The following is a 15,363-nucleotide window of genomic DNA, read 5'->3' on the forward strand; positions in this document are numbered from 1 at the left end:
GCTACACATTTAGCAAAGCTACCTGGCTAGACAACACCAGGGGAACTACCAGTCGAGCTGGCCCTGCCCAGACAAAACTTCCACGGCCCGTAGAAGGGGATAAAGTCCCCGTAGGGCACATGAAGAATATGTCAGGGAAGACAGTCGGGGTTAGTCCTGCCTCAGGCAAAGGCAAACCCACCCGTGGGAGTGCTTTTGCCCAAGGACCTGGGTGTGCTTGGTGGGTGATGCGGAACGATGGGGAAGTCCGATGTGCACCTCATGGGGATCTGATTTTGGGCGAGAATAGCCAAGGAATCAAATTGCATGATGTTAATTGCTAAGTAACCCTGCCACTGTGTCCTTATTACTCTAATTGCTATCGGTGGTACTACAGTAAGAATCACCCAAGTTAAGGACAGATGGACTTGCGTGAAAAAACGAGTAAAGCGCAGCGATGATGGGATCAGAACTGACCTCAGCAGCTGGTGTCCAGCACCTTCGTCAAGATCTGTCAAGATCTTCGTCAAGATTGTCACAACAGTCCAGCCCCACACAGCACCTCACCTGCCCTGAGAGACCGTTCTGACAGATGGAGCCCAAAGCCGTGCATTAAATCACAGAACCATAGAATCATTTAGGTAGGAAAAGACCCTTGGGATCACCGAGTCCAACCATCAACTCCACTCTACAAAGTTCTCCCTTACACCATATCCCTCAACACCACATCTAAACGACTCTTAAACACATTCCGGGATGGTGACTCCACCACCTCCCTGGGCAGCCTATTCCAGTGTCTGACCACGCTTTCTGTGAAGAATTTTTCCCTTATGTCCAGCCTAAGCCTACCCTGTTGCAGCTTGAAGCCATTCCCTCTTGTTCTATCGCCAATTACCTGTGAGAAGAGACCAGCACCAACCTCTCTACAATGGCCTTTCAAGTAGTTGTAGAGAGCGATGAGGTCTCCCCTCAGCCTCCTCTTCCTCAAACTAAACCCTCCCAGCTCCTTCAATCGCTCCTCATCAGATTTATTCTCCAGGCCCTTCACCAGCTTCGTTGCCCTCCTCTGCACTCGCTCCAGCACCTCGAGATCTCTCTCGTGTTGAGGTGCCCCGAACTGGACACAATACTCAAGGGGTGGCCTCACCAGTGCTGAGTACAGGGGGACAATCACCTCCCTCCTCCTGCTGGTCACACTATTTCTAATACAAGCCAGGAGGCCATTGGCCCTCTTGGCCACCTGGGCACACTGCTGGCTCATGTTCAGCCGCTTGTCAATTAGAACCCCCAGGCCCTTTTCTGCCAGGCAGCTCTCCAGCCACACTGCCCCAAGCCTGCAGCGATGCATGGGGTTCTTGTGGCCCAAGTGCAGGACCCGGCACTTGGCCTTGGTGAAGCTCATACCGTTAGCATTGGCCCATCGGTCCAATCTATCCAAGTCTCTCTGTAGAGCCTCCCTATCCTCACGGAGATCAACACTCCCGCTTAGCTTCGCGTCCTCTGCAAACTTGCTGATGATACACTCCATGTCCTTATCAAGGTCATCGACACAGATGTTGAACAGAAATGGTCCCAACACCGAGCCCTGAGGGACACCACTTGTGACCGGCCACCGGCTGGATTTAACTCCATTGACCACCACTCTTGGGGACCGCCCAGCCAGCCAGTGCTTGATCCAGCCGATCGTATGCTCATCCAGGCCACGAGCCGCCAGTTTTTCCATGAGAATTCTATGGGGGACAGTGTCAAATGCTTTTCGAAAGTCTAGGTAGACAATGCCCACAGCCTTTCCCTCATCCAATAATCGGGTCATCTTGTCATGGAAGGAGATCAGGTTCGTCAGGCAGGACCTGCCTTTCCTAAACCCATGCTGACTGGGCCTGATCCCCTGCTTGTCCATTATATGACTTGTAATGGCACTCAAGATGGTCTGCTCCATGAGCTTCCCTGCTAGCGAGGTCAGACTGACAGGCCTACAGTTTCCCGGATCCTCCTTTCTGCCTTTTTTGTAGACGGGCGCTACGTTTGCTACCCTCCAGTCCATTGGGACCTCCCCAGTTAGCCATGACTTCAGGTAGATCATGGAAAGTGGCTTGGCGAGCACGTCTGCCAACTCTTTCAGCACTCTTGGATGTAACCCACCCGGTCCCATAGACTTGTGCGCATCCAAGCGGCGTAGCAGGTCGTAGATCACTTCCTCTTTCATTGCGATGACCTCCTTCAGCTTCCCCTCCCTGTCTCCTAGCTCACGAGGCTGGGTGCCCAGGGAACAGCTCGTTCCACTGCTAAAGACTGAGGCAAAGTAGGCATTGAGCACCTCAGCCTTTTCCTCATCCTTTGTGACTCTGTTTCCCTCTGCATCCAATAAGGGAGGGAGATTTTCCCTAATCCTCCTTTTGTTGTTAATTAATTTATAGAAACAGTTTTTGTTATCCTTAACAGCTGTAGCTAGGTTGAGCTCTAGCTGCGCTTTGGCTCTCCTAATTTTCTCCCAGCACAGCTTCGCTATATCCTTATAGTCTTCATGAGAGACCTGGCCCCTCTTCCAGAGGTCATAGACTCTCCTTTTGTTCTTGAGGTCCAGCCAAAGGTCCCTACTTAGCCAGGCCGGTCTCCTTCCCCGCCTACTTGTTTTTCGGCACACAGGGACAGCCTCCTGCTGTGCCTTTAAGACTTCTCTCTTGAAGTATGTCCAGCCTTCCTGGGCTTCTATATCCTTCAGGGCAGCCTCCCAAGGGATTTTCTCCAGCAGTCTTCTCAACGGGTCAAAATTTGCCCCCCGGAAGTCTAGGGCGGCACTTTTGCTAACCCCTCTCCTTGTTTCCCCGAGAATCAGAAATTCGATCATCTCACGATCCCTGTGCCCTAGATGGCCACCAGCCTTTACTTCCCCCACAAGATCTTCCCTGTTCACGAGAAGCAGGTCCAGGAGGGCACCTTCCCTCGTCGGCTCGCTTACCAGCTGTGTGAGGAAGTTATCTTCCACACATTCCAGGATCCTCCTGGATTGCTCCCTCTCTGCTGTGTTGTATTGCCAGCAGAGACCCGGGAGGTTCAAGTCCCCCACAAGAACAACGGCAAGTGACTGCGAGATTTCCCCCAGCTGCTTACAGAAAGCTTCCTCCGCCTCACTGCTTCGGTCGGGAGGTCTGTAGCAGACTCCCACAGCGATAGCGGCTTTATCGGCCCTTAACCTCATCCAAACGCTCTCCACCCCATCATCAGTATACTTGATTTCCGAGCTCTCATAGCATTCTCTAATATACAGGGCCACTCCTCCGCCTCTCCTTGCCTGTCTGTCCTTCCTGAAGAGCTTGTCGCCATCGCTTGTGGCACTCCAGTTGTGTGAGGCATCCCACCACGTTTCTGTGATAGCCACTAGGTCATAGTTTCCCTGGTGCATCATGGCTTCAAGCTCCCCCTGTTTCTTGCGCATACTGCGTGCATTGGTATAGAAGCACTTCAGATGTGCCAATGACTCCAGCACCCTTTTGTGAGTGTGGGCCCCATTTCCCACCAGACCCCTCTCAGGTGCTTCCATGATTTCTAAAGGTCTCTCCCTTCTCTCAAATGAAATGGCAGAGGGAGAGTCCTCGCTAGCCCACCATCCTTCAAGCCCTGGCATGCCTCCCTTGGGTTTATCCCTGACAGGCCCAGTTATCTCCCCTTCCCCCCTCATGTCTACTTTAAAGCCCTGTCAACGAGCCTTGCGAACTCCTGACCCAAAATTCTTTTCCCCGTCTGAGACAGGTGCCTTCCACCTGCCACCAGCAGGTCAGGTGACTCATATAGCAGCCTGTGATCAAAGAACCCAAAGCCCTGCCGATAACACCAGTCCCGGAGCCACGAGTTGACCTTTTGCCTCTTCCTGTTAATTTCCTCATGCACGATTGCCACTGAAGGGATGGAGGAGAATACAACTTGTGTTCCTGATCCCTCAAGCCGCCGCCCCAAGGCTCAAAAATCTCTTTTAATTGATTTTGGGCTCCTTCTACCCACTTCATCACTACCCACCTGAAATACTAAGAGGGGGTAATAGTCAGAGGAGTTTACTAGGGCCGGAAGTTTGTCCAACTCATCCCTGACCCGTGCCCCAGGGAGGCAGCAGACTTCCCTGTGGAGTGGGTCTGGACGGCACATTGGCCCCTCCGCCCCCCTCAATAGAGAGTCACCCACAACAATGGCCCCTCTGCTTTTCCTTTTGGAGCCAGTTGTGATGCTGGGTCCGTGGCGACTTGGTCTTTCTGACATTTCTGGCCTGGGTGTATCATCCTCCTCTCCAACAGCCAGCTCCTCCTGCAGGGCTTCCTATCTGTTCTGCAAGGGTAACTGGGAAGGTGGGAGGGGCCGGGAGGGGATTCGCCCGCTTCCCCGAGCAGGGACCTGTTTCCATTCCCCCTCTTCTCTGCCATGCCCTCCTATTGCCTGGTGACGAGAGGGGAGGGGATCCTCTGACTTGTGTGGGGCCTCACCCTCTTCCCTTTCTCTCAGGGAGCGGGTCCACCGGTCCCTCTCCCTCTCGCGTTCTCTGATACTCCTCAACCTTTCCACTTCCTCCTTCAGCTCAGCCACCAGAATGAGCAGATCATTCACCTGTTCACATCTGACACAGGTGTTGTCTCCGCTGCCCTCCATCGCGAGTGCCAGGCTCCGGCACTCTTTGCAGCCAGAGGCCTGGAGGCCCATATGTTTGTGCGGGGCCCCTGTCTGGGTGCCCACAGTATTTTTAACAGCAGCCTTCGACCGGGTAGCAACCGCGGCTGGATCTCTACACACAAGCGAGACCTTGTGAGTCAACGGTCAGTTGGGGTGAGCACTGGTTGCTCTGTAGCCAGGGACTAGTCCCTGCCCTCCCGGAGGCTTCCTATAACCTGGTGGCTTGATCAACCGGGGGAGGTGCTGTCTCCACCCCCAGGCTCACTCAGCAGCCCGCCACCAGCTGACAGCCCTCAGCACAGGCCGAGGCCTTTTGCCGGCTTCCAAAAGCCCCCCAAAGAGCTTTTTGGTGGTCCTTTTCGCTGCAGATCCCTTCCCCAGCGCAGTCTTACCTGCCCTGAAGCTGGTCTCCGCGGCAATGGGACTCAAGGAACTCAAGGGACATTTTAGAGGGATGGATGATAGACTAAGGGCATTATATCTGTATGAATATATATGTAGACATATATAAGCTTTAATTAACACACTCCTATCTAACGCTTGGCCAATCCATAGAGCATTATATGGATGTGGCCACGTGTAGTGCCTCTGGCCTTCTTGTGGGGCTGCCACCAGTGCTGCGGCCACTCTCCACCCCTCCCGGCGCCGCTCTGCCCAGCGGGTGGTAGAGAAGCAACCGGCTCCGACATGGCGGACTTCGTAGCCGGACAGCCCCGATGCGGCCCCTCCAGCTGTCGGGGGGTGGCGGGGCTCTGCACAGTGTGAGGGCGGCCTGGCAGAGTAGGTCCCCATGGGTGTTTGAGGGGGAGCAGGGCAGTGCAGGACGGGCAAGAAGAGCTCAAACACCACGTGAAGTTCCACCGTCTTTTTATTAAAGGCTGAGAGACACAGGCAGGCTAGTTGTGCTCCTCCTCCTCCTCCTCCATCGCCCCCAAAGCTGGGACCACAGCGCTTGCAGGCGGAATCTGGAGGGAGGCTTTTCCACCACAGCCTTCACGTTCAGCAGGGTTTGAGCCGCCAGGGAAGAGACCCACAGGCTGCTGTCGCTTGCCACGCCTTCAAGAGCTGGGGCAGAAAGGAAGAGAGGCGAGGTCAGAGCCCAGATCTGCAGAGAGCTCCGGAGCCCCTGCGGCCAGGGCCCCTCGTGCCCTGCCCCAGCTCTTCCCAAGGCCAGGAGGGAGCCAGAGGCGCTGGCATGAGCCACAAGGTGCTGGCCAGCAATGCCCCACAAGCCCTCCCTGGCCAGGGCAGGGACCGCAGCTCCCTACCAGGGGCTCTCCTGCTCCCTGCCAGCCCCGGCACACACCCCGCTGCCCTCGCTCACCGTCGTAGATGACCTGGAGCTCCTCCTGGCGCACATCCCTCAGCTGCCGCCCGGCGAGCCCTAGGCACACACAGCCCGTCACAGACCCCACTGGCCTGCCCGCCCCAGCAGCCCAACTCCCCCCCACCAGCCCCACGGGCCTGGCCACGCGCCCTCCTGCCCTCGGGCCCGGCTGAGCCCAGGCCAGTGCCCTGAGGGTGAAGCCCAAGGCGGCGGCCACGGACCCCGCAAGGCTGCCAGCAGCTGCCCCTGCGTGGGCAGGGGTGGGAGAGGGCGGCAGGAAGCCCCGTGGGCGCCCGGCCCCGCATCGGGCAGTCGGGGCTCTGCAGGCTCCCGGTGCATTCGGCAGCAGCCGTGGCGGGGGCTCAGCTGCCGCAGGGCAGGGAGGGACCCCCGGCCGGGTTGTGGCTCACCGATGAACCTGATGGCTGCCTCGCGCAAGGGCTGCTGTGGGCTCCGCAGGTAGAGCAGGCTCTGCCACAGGTACTCCTCCGCTCTGCCTCTGCCCTCCGCCAGCTGGAGAGAGCAGGAGGGGACAGGGTTGGCCCAGAGCCTCCCCCTGTGCCCGGGGCTGGCCTTTCCTGCCTTCCCCTGCCCGCGCACCCAGGACGCCGCAGTAGGCAGGGGCCCAGCTGCCAGCCCCACGCGCTGGGTGCTGGGGGAGAGGGGCTTCTCCAGGCTGGCTGTGGGGCTTCGAGGCTGCCCTTACCAGGCACTTGCCGATCCGCCATGGCTGCTTTGTCTCCAGCAGCTTCCTGATCTGCCTCCGCTTCAGGAACTTGGCAGCTCCCAGGAGGGCTTCCCAGGAGGCCTGCAGAGCAGCAGAGAGTGGGAGATGGCACCGCCGCTCAGGGGACAGGACCTGGGGGTCCCTGTGCAGCGCAGGGGGGCAGCAAGGGTTGTGGGTCCAAGCCCTGGCCTCAGGCATCTGCAGGCGCCCCTGGGAAGCCCAGGGGAGCTCCAGGCCTTAGGTGTTAGGGTGGCCGCGCCCTGCTGCTCTGCTCTGCTGCATCGAGCAGGGCAGGGGTAGGACATGTCCCTGCCCACCTCCTCAGCTGCTGCCAGCTGGGAGGGGCTCGGAGCCCTCCTCAGGGCCCCAGCTGCAGCACCTTCAAAGGGCTTAGAAATCCCCACCTGAGCCACGCTGTGGTCCTTGTCATGCAGGTGGAAGAACAGGGGCATCAGGATCCTCTGCACATCCTTCTGCATATGTTCTTTGCGGGTGCTGCCTGCAACCTCCATCGCATCTGCGCAGAGGAGGATGGAGCACTTTCGCACGTAGCTGGACTCCTAGGAGGAGAGAAGGAAGAGGGGAGGACCTCCGTCCTGGCTCCTCCAAGCCGACGGTGAGGGGACAAATGCTTGTGGCTCTCCCTTTGCAGTGAGGAGAAGGACTCACGGGCCAGTGGGCATGCGCGCACAGAGGGACGCACCACCCCAGACCGGCACGCATGCCCCCCCCGGCATGCTAACCATGCCTCCGCTCTCCCGACGCCTTACGTTTTCAAAGAGGGGCGGAAGCATCCTGACCAGCTGCAGAGCGATGGGGACAGCCAGGTGGAGCACGTTGCTGAGGGCAGTCAGGGCTGCTGTCCTGACGTCGCAGTCGCTGTCCTGCAGTAGCTGCACGACCTCTGGCAGCAGGTCTTGCAGCGTTCCCACCTACGAGAAACATACCCTTTTGTTATGCGATGCAATCGAGGAGCACACCGCTAAAGCCACGCTGCGTGTCGAGGTTGCAGGGCCGGTCAGGCGGAGATCTCTCCATGTGCGGCTCAGCCCAGGGCCGGGCCTGAAGTGGTGACGGGCCACTGAACGGGGCAGCGGGGGGAGCAGGCAGTGGTCCCGCCGCTCCCGATTCCTGGCAAAGCCCGAGCAAGTCGCTGCACGCTCCGCACCTGCAGCCCAGCCCCAGGCGGACACCCACACTGTGCCTGGCTGCCCCTGCCCACCTGGTCCTGTCTCCTGGACAGCGTGACCAGGCTTCTGACTACCAGCCTGCGCAGCACCACGTTCTTGCTCTTCATGTGGGACTCCAGGATGTCCAGGAACTGGCCGTGGACGTGCTCACAATCGGTGTAATCCAGGAGCTGAAACGCAATTGGCAGCAGAGTGAGAGCCCAGCACAGGCAGCAGAGCTCCCGGACGGCTCGGGGCAAGGCACCGGGGCCGGTCACAGCCCAGGCGGGAGGCAGCAGGGTCCACAGAGGGCCCTCGCCGCCTCCCCTCAGCCCTCTGTCCACGCAGGCAGCCCGGCTTGCCCCCGCCTGCCCTCAGAGAGGCAGCGCGTGCCAGCAGGCCCACCTCCACGAAGACCGTCATGGCGCCAACGTCCTGCACGGCCTGACGCTGCAAGAGGCTGTTGACCGCCTGCTCAGACGCAGTGATGCAGCAGAATGGTTCTTGACGCCGCAGCACCCTGGCCGGGGGAAGAAGGCGTTGGCAGCCCCGAGCTGGGCAGGCAACCTCTCTGGGACTGCGCTGCCAGCTGGGGGGCAGCTTGTGTGCCCGGCCTTGGCTGCTCACGCTCCACCACCCACCAGGACGGGGATCGTACAGGCGGCCCTTCACCGCCAGGGGAGAAACGGCCGGGCAGGCAAGGAGGGCTGAGCAGGCTCTCACCTAGCCAGCACGGCGACACCGCTGTGGTAGGTCTCGGCGCTCGTGAGCATGTCCCAGGCACCCTGCCTCCCGATGTCTTCGACCAGTGAGGCACCACCCAGGCACTCGAAGAGAGCTTGCATGGCGCTCACTGCGCTCCTGCAGGCAGAGCAAAGCGTGGTCACACGTGGAGCCCCAGTCCCGGCTTCGGCTCCGGGCCCAGGGAGAGCCCAGGGACGGGGATGGAGCACCCGAGGAGTGCTGGAGCACCTGAGCAATGGAGGATGGTTGGGTGTCCTGCTCGCACTGCAAGAGCGGCAGCAGCCCATCTGTGGGCTGTGCAGGCTGTGTGAGATCTGGAAGAGCACTTCCATGAAGAGCCGGCTAAGAAGCAAATGCACGGTCCGTCGGCTGGAGGGCTCCAGGAAGATCTCGTGCATGGCACGGGCCACCTGCAGAAACAGCCCAGCACGGCTCTCACTGGAGTCGTGTCCCTGCGGCACAGCCTGCTCTGGCCAGCAGCCACCCTGCCCCGGGCTTCCCCGCTGCCGAGCCGGCTGGAGGCGGCGGGCGGGGAGCGGGGCCGCCGAGGGCAGCAGGGCCAGGGCAGGCGGCCTGCCTGCACGCCGTGGGGCCGAGCGGCACGCGCTGCCCTGCTCGGCTGTGGCCCGAGGGCCCTGGGCCAGGTGCCCCGGGGAGGGCCGGCTTTGGGGGCGGATGGAGAGGGCCAGAGGGGCTGGAGAGGGGCGTGCAGCCCCGGGCAGGATGGACCAAGCCTTGTCCAGACACTCACGGCCAGGAAACATTGGCAGCTGTAGATTTTCTTGCTGCTGCACTGGATGGTGAATTGTTGATTGACCTGCAGCAGCGCCCACAGCACCGTGTTCCCGAGGCTGCGCTCACAGGCCAGCATGTTCCACATGGCCCTGGCAGTCCTGCAGAGCCAGAGCACACTGTCAGCGGGGCCACCTCGGCCACCACCTCTTCTGCTTGCTCAGGCCCCGGAGGTCCCGAGCTGCCCCCGAGGCTGTCGCGCCACGTACCCGTCACAGTGCGGGGAAACCTTCAGCAGGCCAGTGACCACCTCCTGAGGGCTGAAGGTGGCCACTCGGAGAAGGGTCCTCCTCAGGATGTCCTGGAGTGGCTCCTGGCTGATGCAGGCCAGCTGCCTGTGCATGGCCTCCACGAGCTCCTCCACCTGTCGGAGGCAGTGGGCTGGAGTGGGCTGGAGCACAGCCATGGCCCCCCTGCCACCAAGAACTGCTTCCCTTGCGCCGCCCTTCGCTGGCCTCAAAGCCTGCCCGTTGGGCGCTCCGAGCCCTGGCCTCGGGGCGGGGGGAACGGCCCCTGCAGGGCACGCGCACAGGGCAAGCCGGCTGCACGCTGCCTACCTTGGTCAGCCGCAGGTCGAAGCCTTTCAAGACGTGCTCCACAATCTTGGCAACCAGCTGGGTGTCAGAGACCCTTGGGTCTGCCATGTTTGTCAAGACGGCGAGGAGGAAGTCGCTCCTCTCGGGTGGGAGGAAGGCTCTGCCAAATGTCTGAGGGAGAGAGGGAGGGAAAAGGTGTCACACTGAGTGCCCTGGTGGCGGGCACTGCTGGCTCTGCCGGCAAGCAGAGCTCGCCGGTGGCCAGGACGGCCGGAGCTGCGGCGGTGATGCTGGGCTAAAGCTTTGGACTACTCCAAAGCGGTGGCTCCCCACAGCCCGAGGGGTGGGAGGCTGTGCCATCGCCCGCCGTGGCTGATGCACTGGTTCGTCTCAGCCTCCTGCCAGCGCCATGGCCAAGACCCCCAGGAAGGGAGGAGTTTGTTACCATCCCGCTGTCAATGGCTTCCTTGGGCCAGAAGGTGCTGATGCCTTCCCGATCCCGTTCTATGGCCGGGTCCACGAGTGCTGCGTGGGAGGCTGGGCAGGAGGGAAAAGACAGCGTGAGCGGCAGGAAGAAGGCAGAGCTGGGGCAGCAGGTGAGGGCATGAAGGAGAGCTCTGTGCCTGGCTCTCTGTTCTGTGGGGAGCTGGAGAAGTGGCAGGGTGGCAGGCAAGGAGGGGAAACCGCCTCTTAGGCTGCGTAAGGGCAGGAGCGTGGGGACTGGCTTTCTGCTCGGGGGCAGGAGGAGAGAAGGCCGGGCACGCTGCTGCCACAGGCTCTCCAGCCCAAGGGTTCTCGGGACAGGCCGCAGGCTGCCGCTCCAAGGCGGGCTGCCTGGGCCCGGGGCTTGGTGCGGCACGGCTGCTGCCCTGCTCCAGCCTGGGAGGAGTTTGCTGCCCCTGCCTCTAGCAGAGGAGGGGGGGCCGAGGTGGCGCGGCGCCATGCCCGGGCCCCTGTGGCTGGAAGGCCCCAGCCCGCCCCAGCTTCTCTTACCATGTCGCAGCAGAATGAACCTGTGGAAGAGGCACAGGGCCTGCCCAGCCCCCCAGCTGATCTCCTGGTCCTCCTCGGCATAGCACAGGGTGAGCAGCCCTAGCGCCTGCCCCAGGAATGGCACAGGCTTCTTCAGGTAGAAGAAGGGGCTGATGCCTTTGCAGGCCAAGTTGTGTGGCTCGTCCTGTGGCAGAGAGAACGGAGCAGTAGGCGGAGCTCTGGAGGGCTCTGCCCCGCGCTGCACCCCATGGAGAGCCAGCCTGCGGCAGCCGCCTCGGGGCGAGCAGCGTGCTGGGCAGAAGCCCGGGGGAGGCAGGGAGGCAGGGAGAGAGGGAGGGCTGCCAGGGCTGGGCCTGCAAAATGCTCCCGTGCCCTGGGACGGAGCTGGCTGCCGAGAACAAAGGCACGGGAGGGAGCGGCTCCAGGAGAGAGGGTCCAAGATGCTGGCGCAGGGCCGAGCCTTCCCAATCCCAATCCCCTGCTCCACAGCCAGGCTTCCCTCGCAGGGAGCCCAGCGCTACCGGCTACGCTGGGGCAGCAGGACGGGGCGAGGGGTGCCAAGAGGTCGCAGGCAGGCCCCCTACCTCCAGCATGGTTTCAGGTCTCAAGTGCTGGCTCAGGCTTACAATCCTCCCCACAGCCCTCCGGCGTCTGGTCACCTCCGGGGATGTCGTGAGGGACAGCAGGACCTGGGAAGGCAAAAGCCGATGGTCGACCTTGGGAAATGACGGCAGCTCCCAGAGCGGTGGTTCTGCCAAGCACCTGCTGGGTTTACGCAGCGTGCTGCCGAGGCTTGCCCTGCACGGGAGGAAGCCTGGACTGGGGTCCAGCCACCTCGCAACCTCGGGGACCGTTGCCAACAGCTGGTGACCTGCGGCAGTCAGGGAGGTAGCCGGATGCCATGCCCCCAGCCACCTCTGCCCCTTCCCTCACGCTCCTCCAGAAACGGCCGCACGTCCCCTCTGTGGGAGGACAGGAACCTCCACGGGGACCTGCCCCAGGGAGGTGCCAGCACCTCTGCCTCCGCAGCTTCGGGGCTGGGCTGCCCTTGCACCATGGCCACGTCCCAGCAGCTCTCTGCCCTGCTGCCTTCTGGGGAGGAGAGCGGGCACGGGGCGGGTGGCGAGGGCGGTGGCTCAGCAGTGCCAGCTGCCAGAGCAGGGGAGCGGGGAAAGGCACTCAGACTCCTTCCGCTGCTCCAGTTCCGGGCTGGGCTGTGCACGCTCCAGAAGGTCGCCCCTCTTTGGGGTAGGGCAAGGAAGAGACCCCGAGAGCCCCGCTCCTGGCAGATGCCTGACTCCTGGCAGATGCCTGACCTGCAAGATCATGTCCACTCTCTGGACGCTGGAACTCAGCGAAGCTTCATGCGTCACCACCTCCAGCATCCTGTCCAGTGTTTTCAAGATCTGTAAGGGGATAGAGCGGGTGGCCCACTTGCCCCGGCCCTTCTTCCTTGCAGGGAGCTGGCTTGCATTCCTTCCACCTGAGGCGGCCTGCAGCTGCCCTCTGCGCCTGGGAGCGGCCTCAGGCTCTCCCTGCTCTTGCTTCTTCACCTGTCATCTTCCCGCAGCCAAAGCCAGCTAGGAAAACGTGCGCAGGGACTGAGCGGCAGGCTTTCCGTAGCTCAGCCCGCGCTTACCTGAGCATCCAAAGAAGCACGTTGGCTGTCCCTCTGTGCTGGGTCAAGACAGCAGATGTCGTGGATGCAGGGGCGGAGCTGCTCGTACAGCAGGCCTTCAGGCAGGTTGCTGCAAGGAGAGGGGTGTTGCTTGGATGCCAGGGCTTCCAGGTCAGGAGGGTGGCTGCAGGCGTCGGGGCTGGCAGTCGCCAGGGTGCTACCCGTAAGAGGCGGGGAAGGGATGCCTGGAGGCATCTGCTCCCTCCCCGGTGCTGCTGAGGCAGGGACAGAGGGCAGTCCTGGCCGGTGGAGCCCGAACCCCTTTCCACCTCCTGCCTCTCCCACCTGGGGAAAAGCCAAGAGGCGGCGGGGAGCCCCTGAGCAGCCCCCGCCCTGCCCCCTGGCCCAGCCATGGGCCAAGCGTGAGGGAGAGCAGAGGCCCAACGGCAGAGGTGCCAGGGTCCTGCCAGGATGGGAGACGCCTGCTGCCATCAGGCCCACGCCGTGGGGGGCTCCGGCCTGGCCAGGGTCTGGGGCAGGTACCTCATTGCTGCGATGGCAAGCATGGCTTGCTGCCACATCACGGCATCCATGCTGCGAGGGGACTCCTTTTTCCACAGGACCTGGAGAGGGAGAGCACGGGCAGGATGGGGCAGGGAAGCTGCCAGTTGCCGGCACCAGTCTGCAGGGCGGGCAGAGCCCCGCCGCCCCCAGGCCGGCACTGGCCCCAGAGCGGCCCCTTGCCCGGCACTGGCCCCGTGGCAGGCAGGGCTGTGCCCAGGGAGGCCCGTCTCGCCCTCCCCTGTGCCCAGGGGCCCGAGTGCTCTCCTTCCCGCTGGGCCGGCGCTCGGCCAGCGTTGCCCCCCTCCCTCGGCCCCACTGGGTGCCCTCACCTCCATTTTCTCCACCAGCGTACACGCCGATGTGAAGTCGGGCTGGTACCTGCCTCGCAGCCAGGCTGTGCAGAGCGTGCGGATGGAGGCCAGGAACCTCAGCTTGGAGGCCTCATCCTGACGGCCAGGGAGCAGAGAGACAGAGAGGGAGGGTGAGGGGCAGAGCAGGGCCAGCAGGAGCGGGGCCTAGAGGGGTGCAGCCATGGTGCAGGGGGCTGGGGGGGCAGCAGCCCTGCACAGGCAGCAGTCCCCCTAGGGCCCGCGCGCAGGCAGCAGGCACGGCAGCACGCGGCCGGCAGCCGCGGGCAGAGCCTGCCTGGCAAAGGCTGCAGTTACCCTTTGGGTGCCGTTGAGGAAGGCCAAGATGTAGTCGTGGGCTTCCTCGTCCTTGCCCTCCAGCCAGTAGCTGGAGGCAGAAGCAGCTCCACCTGTTAAAGAACAAGGGTGGGGAGAGATGTAGGCAGCAGGGCAGGGAGAGGGAAGAGAGGGGCCCTCTCTCCAGCCCTGTGCTCGCTGCCCTGCCCCCAGCAAGCCCTGGCCCAGGGTGCTGATGCCCCGTCTCCCCCGGGGTGGTGCTGGCAGCAGGGCGGGAGAGGTCCCAGTCCGGCGGTACGGCTGCCTCCTGCCAGCCCAGCGGCCTCTCCCTGCCCTGCTCTCTGCCCCGAGGCTGGAGGTGGTCCCCTGGCATCCTCTCGCTACCCACTCATGGCGGGGGTGCTGGGGCTCTTCTCCTCCTCCGCTTGGACGACGACGACGGGGCTGGCGCGGTCCCAGTCCTCACTCTGCTGCTGGCGTTGCCTGGGGCTTTCTGACCGCTGATGGTCCTCGGTGGCCAGCCCGGCCCTTTCATCCTCTGCCGCCTCTGGTGCAGGGCTGCTCTGAGGGCAACCGCTCGCCGTCCTGCGGGACAGAGGACAGAGGTGAGGGTGGGGAGGGGGCTGCCCAGGGCAAGCGGCCCCAGCCTGGTGCGGCCTGGCCAGAGGAGGGAGGAGGTGGCTGGCAGGGACAGGGGGAACTCCTGCAGGATGCCGTTTTCCAGCGGGCAGTCCCCCCTCGCCCACCCGGCCCTGGCGGCGGCTCTCCTGCCCCCAGCCCCTCCGCAAGGGCCGCCGGGCCCAGACACCCTGGGGTCCCTGTGGCCCTGGCCCGGCCCAGCCCCGCGCTCTTACCCGCTGTGGACGGTGGAGCTTTGGGGAGACACCCTGGCCCCGTGGAGCTGCTCTGTCAGGTATAGTCGCAGGAAAATACGAGTTCTGCGCACACGCTTTCCTGCAGGCGCCGGATCGCTCATGTCCGCTTCTCACGAGAGTCCGGGACACTGTGGGGCTGCCGTGCACGTGCTGCTGGACATCACCAGCTGTCACATGGGTAGGTTACTAAGGGCCCATTGTGACCCGCCACCCCAGACGGGAGGGGCAGCCCGTCCTGTCCCCCACTGTGACCCGGGCTCTCCCGGGGGAGTCAGCCTGCCGCCGGCTCTGGCTGCTGCCTGTGGTCCCTCTGCGCGCGTCCCCTGCCACAGGCGGGACTCCCCAGCCCCTTTGGCTGGAAGCCTGAACCCTGGCTGTGCCGTCATAGAATCACAGAATCGTTTGGCTTGGAAAGGACCCTAGAGATCATCGAGTCCAAGCATTATCCCAGCACTGCCAAGTTACCACTAAATCATGTCCCTCATCACTGCATCTACTCGTCTTTTAAATACCTCCAGGGATGGCAACGCCACCACTTCCCTGGGCAGCCGGTTCCAACGCTTGACAACCTTTTCTGTGACGAAATTGTTCCTAACAGCCTATCTAAACCTCCCCTGCACAACTTGAGGCCATTTCCTCTTGTCTTATCACTTCCTAAGCGGGAGAAGAGACCGACCCCCCCGGCTACCCCCTCCTTTCAGGGAGCTGTAGAGAGCGAGAAGGTCTCCCCTCAGCCTCC

Source organism: Larus michahellis, chromosome Z (genome assembly GCF_964199755.1).
Source record: "Larus michahellis chromosome Z, bLarMic1.1, whole genome shotgun sequence".
NCBI classification, from domain to species: domain Eukaryota; kingdom Metazoa; phylum Chordata; class Aves; order Charadriiformes; family Laridae; genus Larus; species Larus michahellis.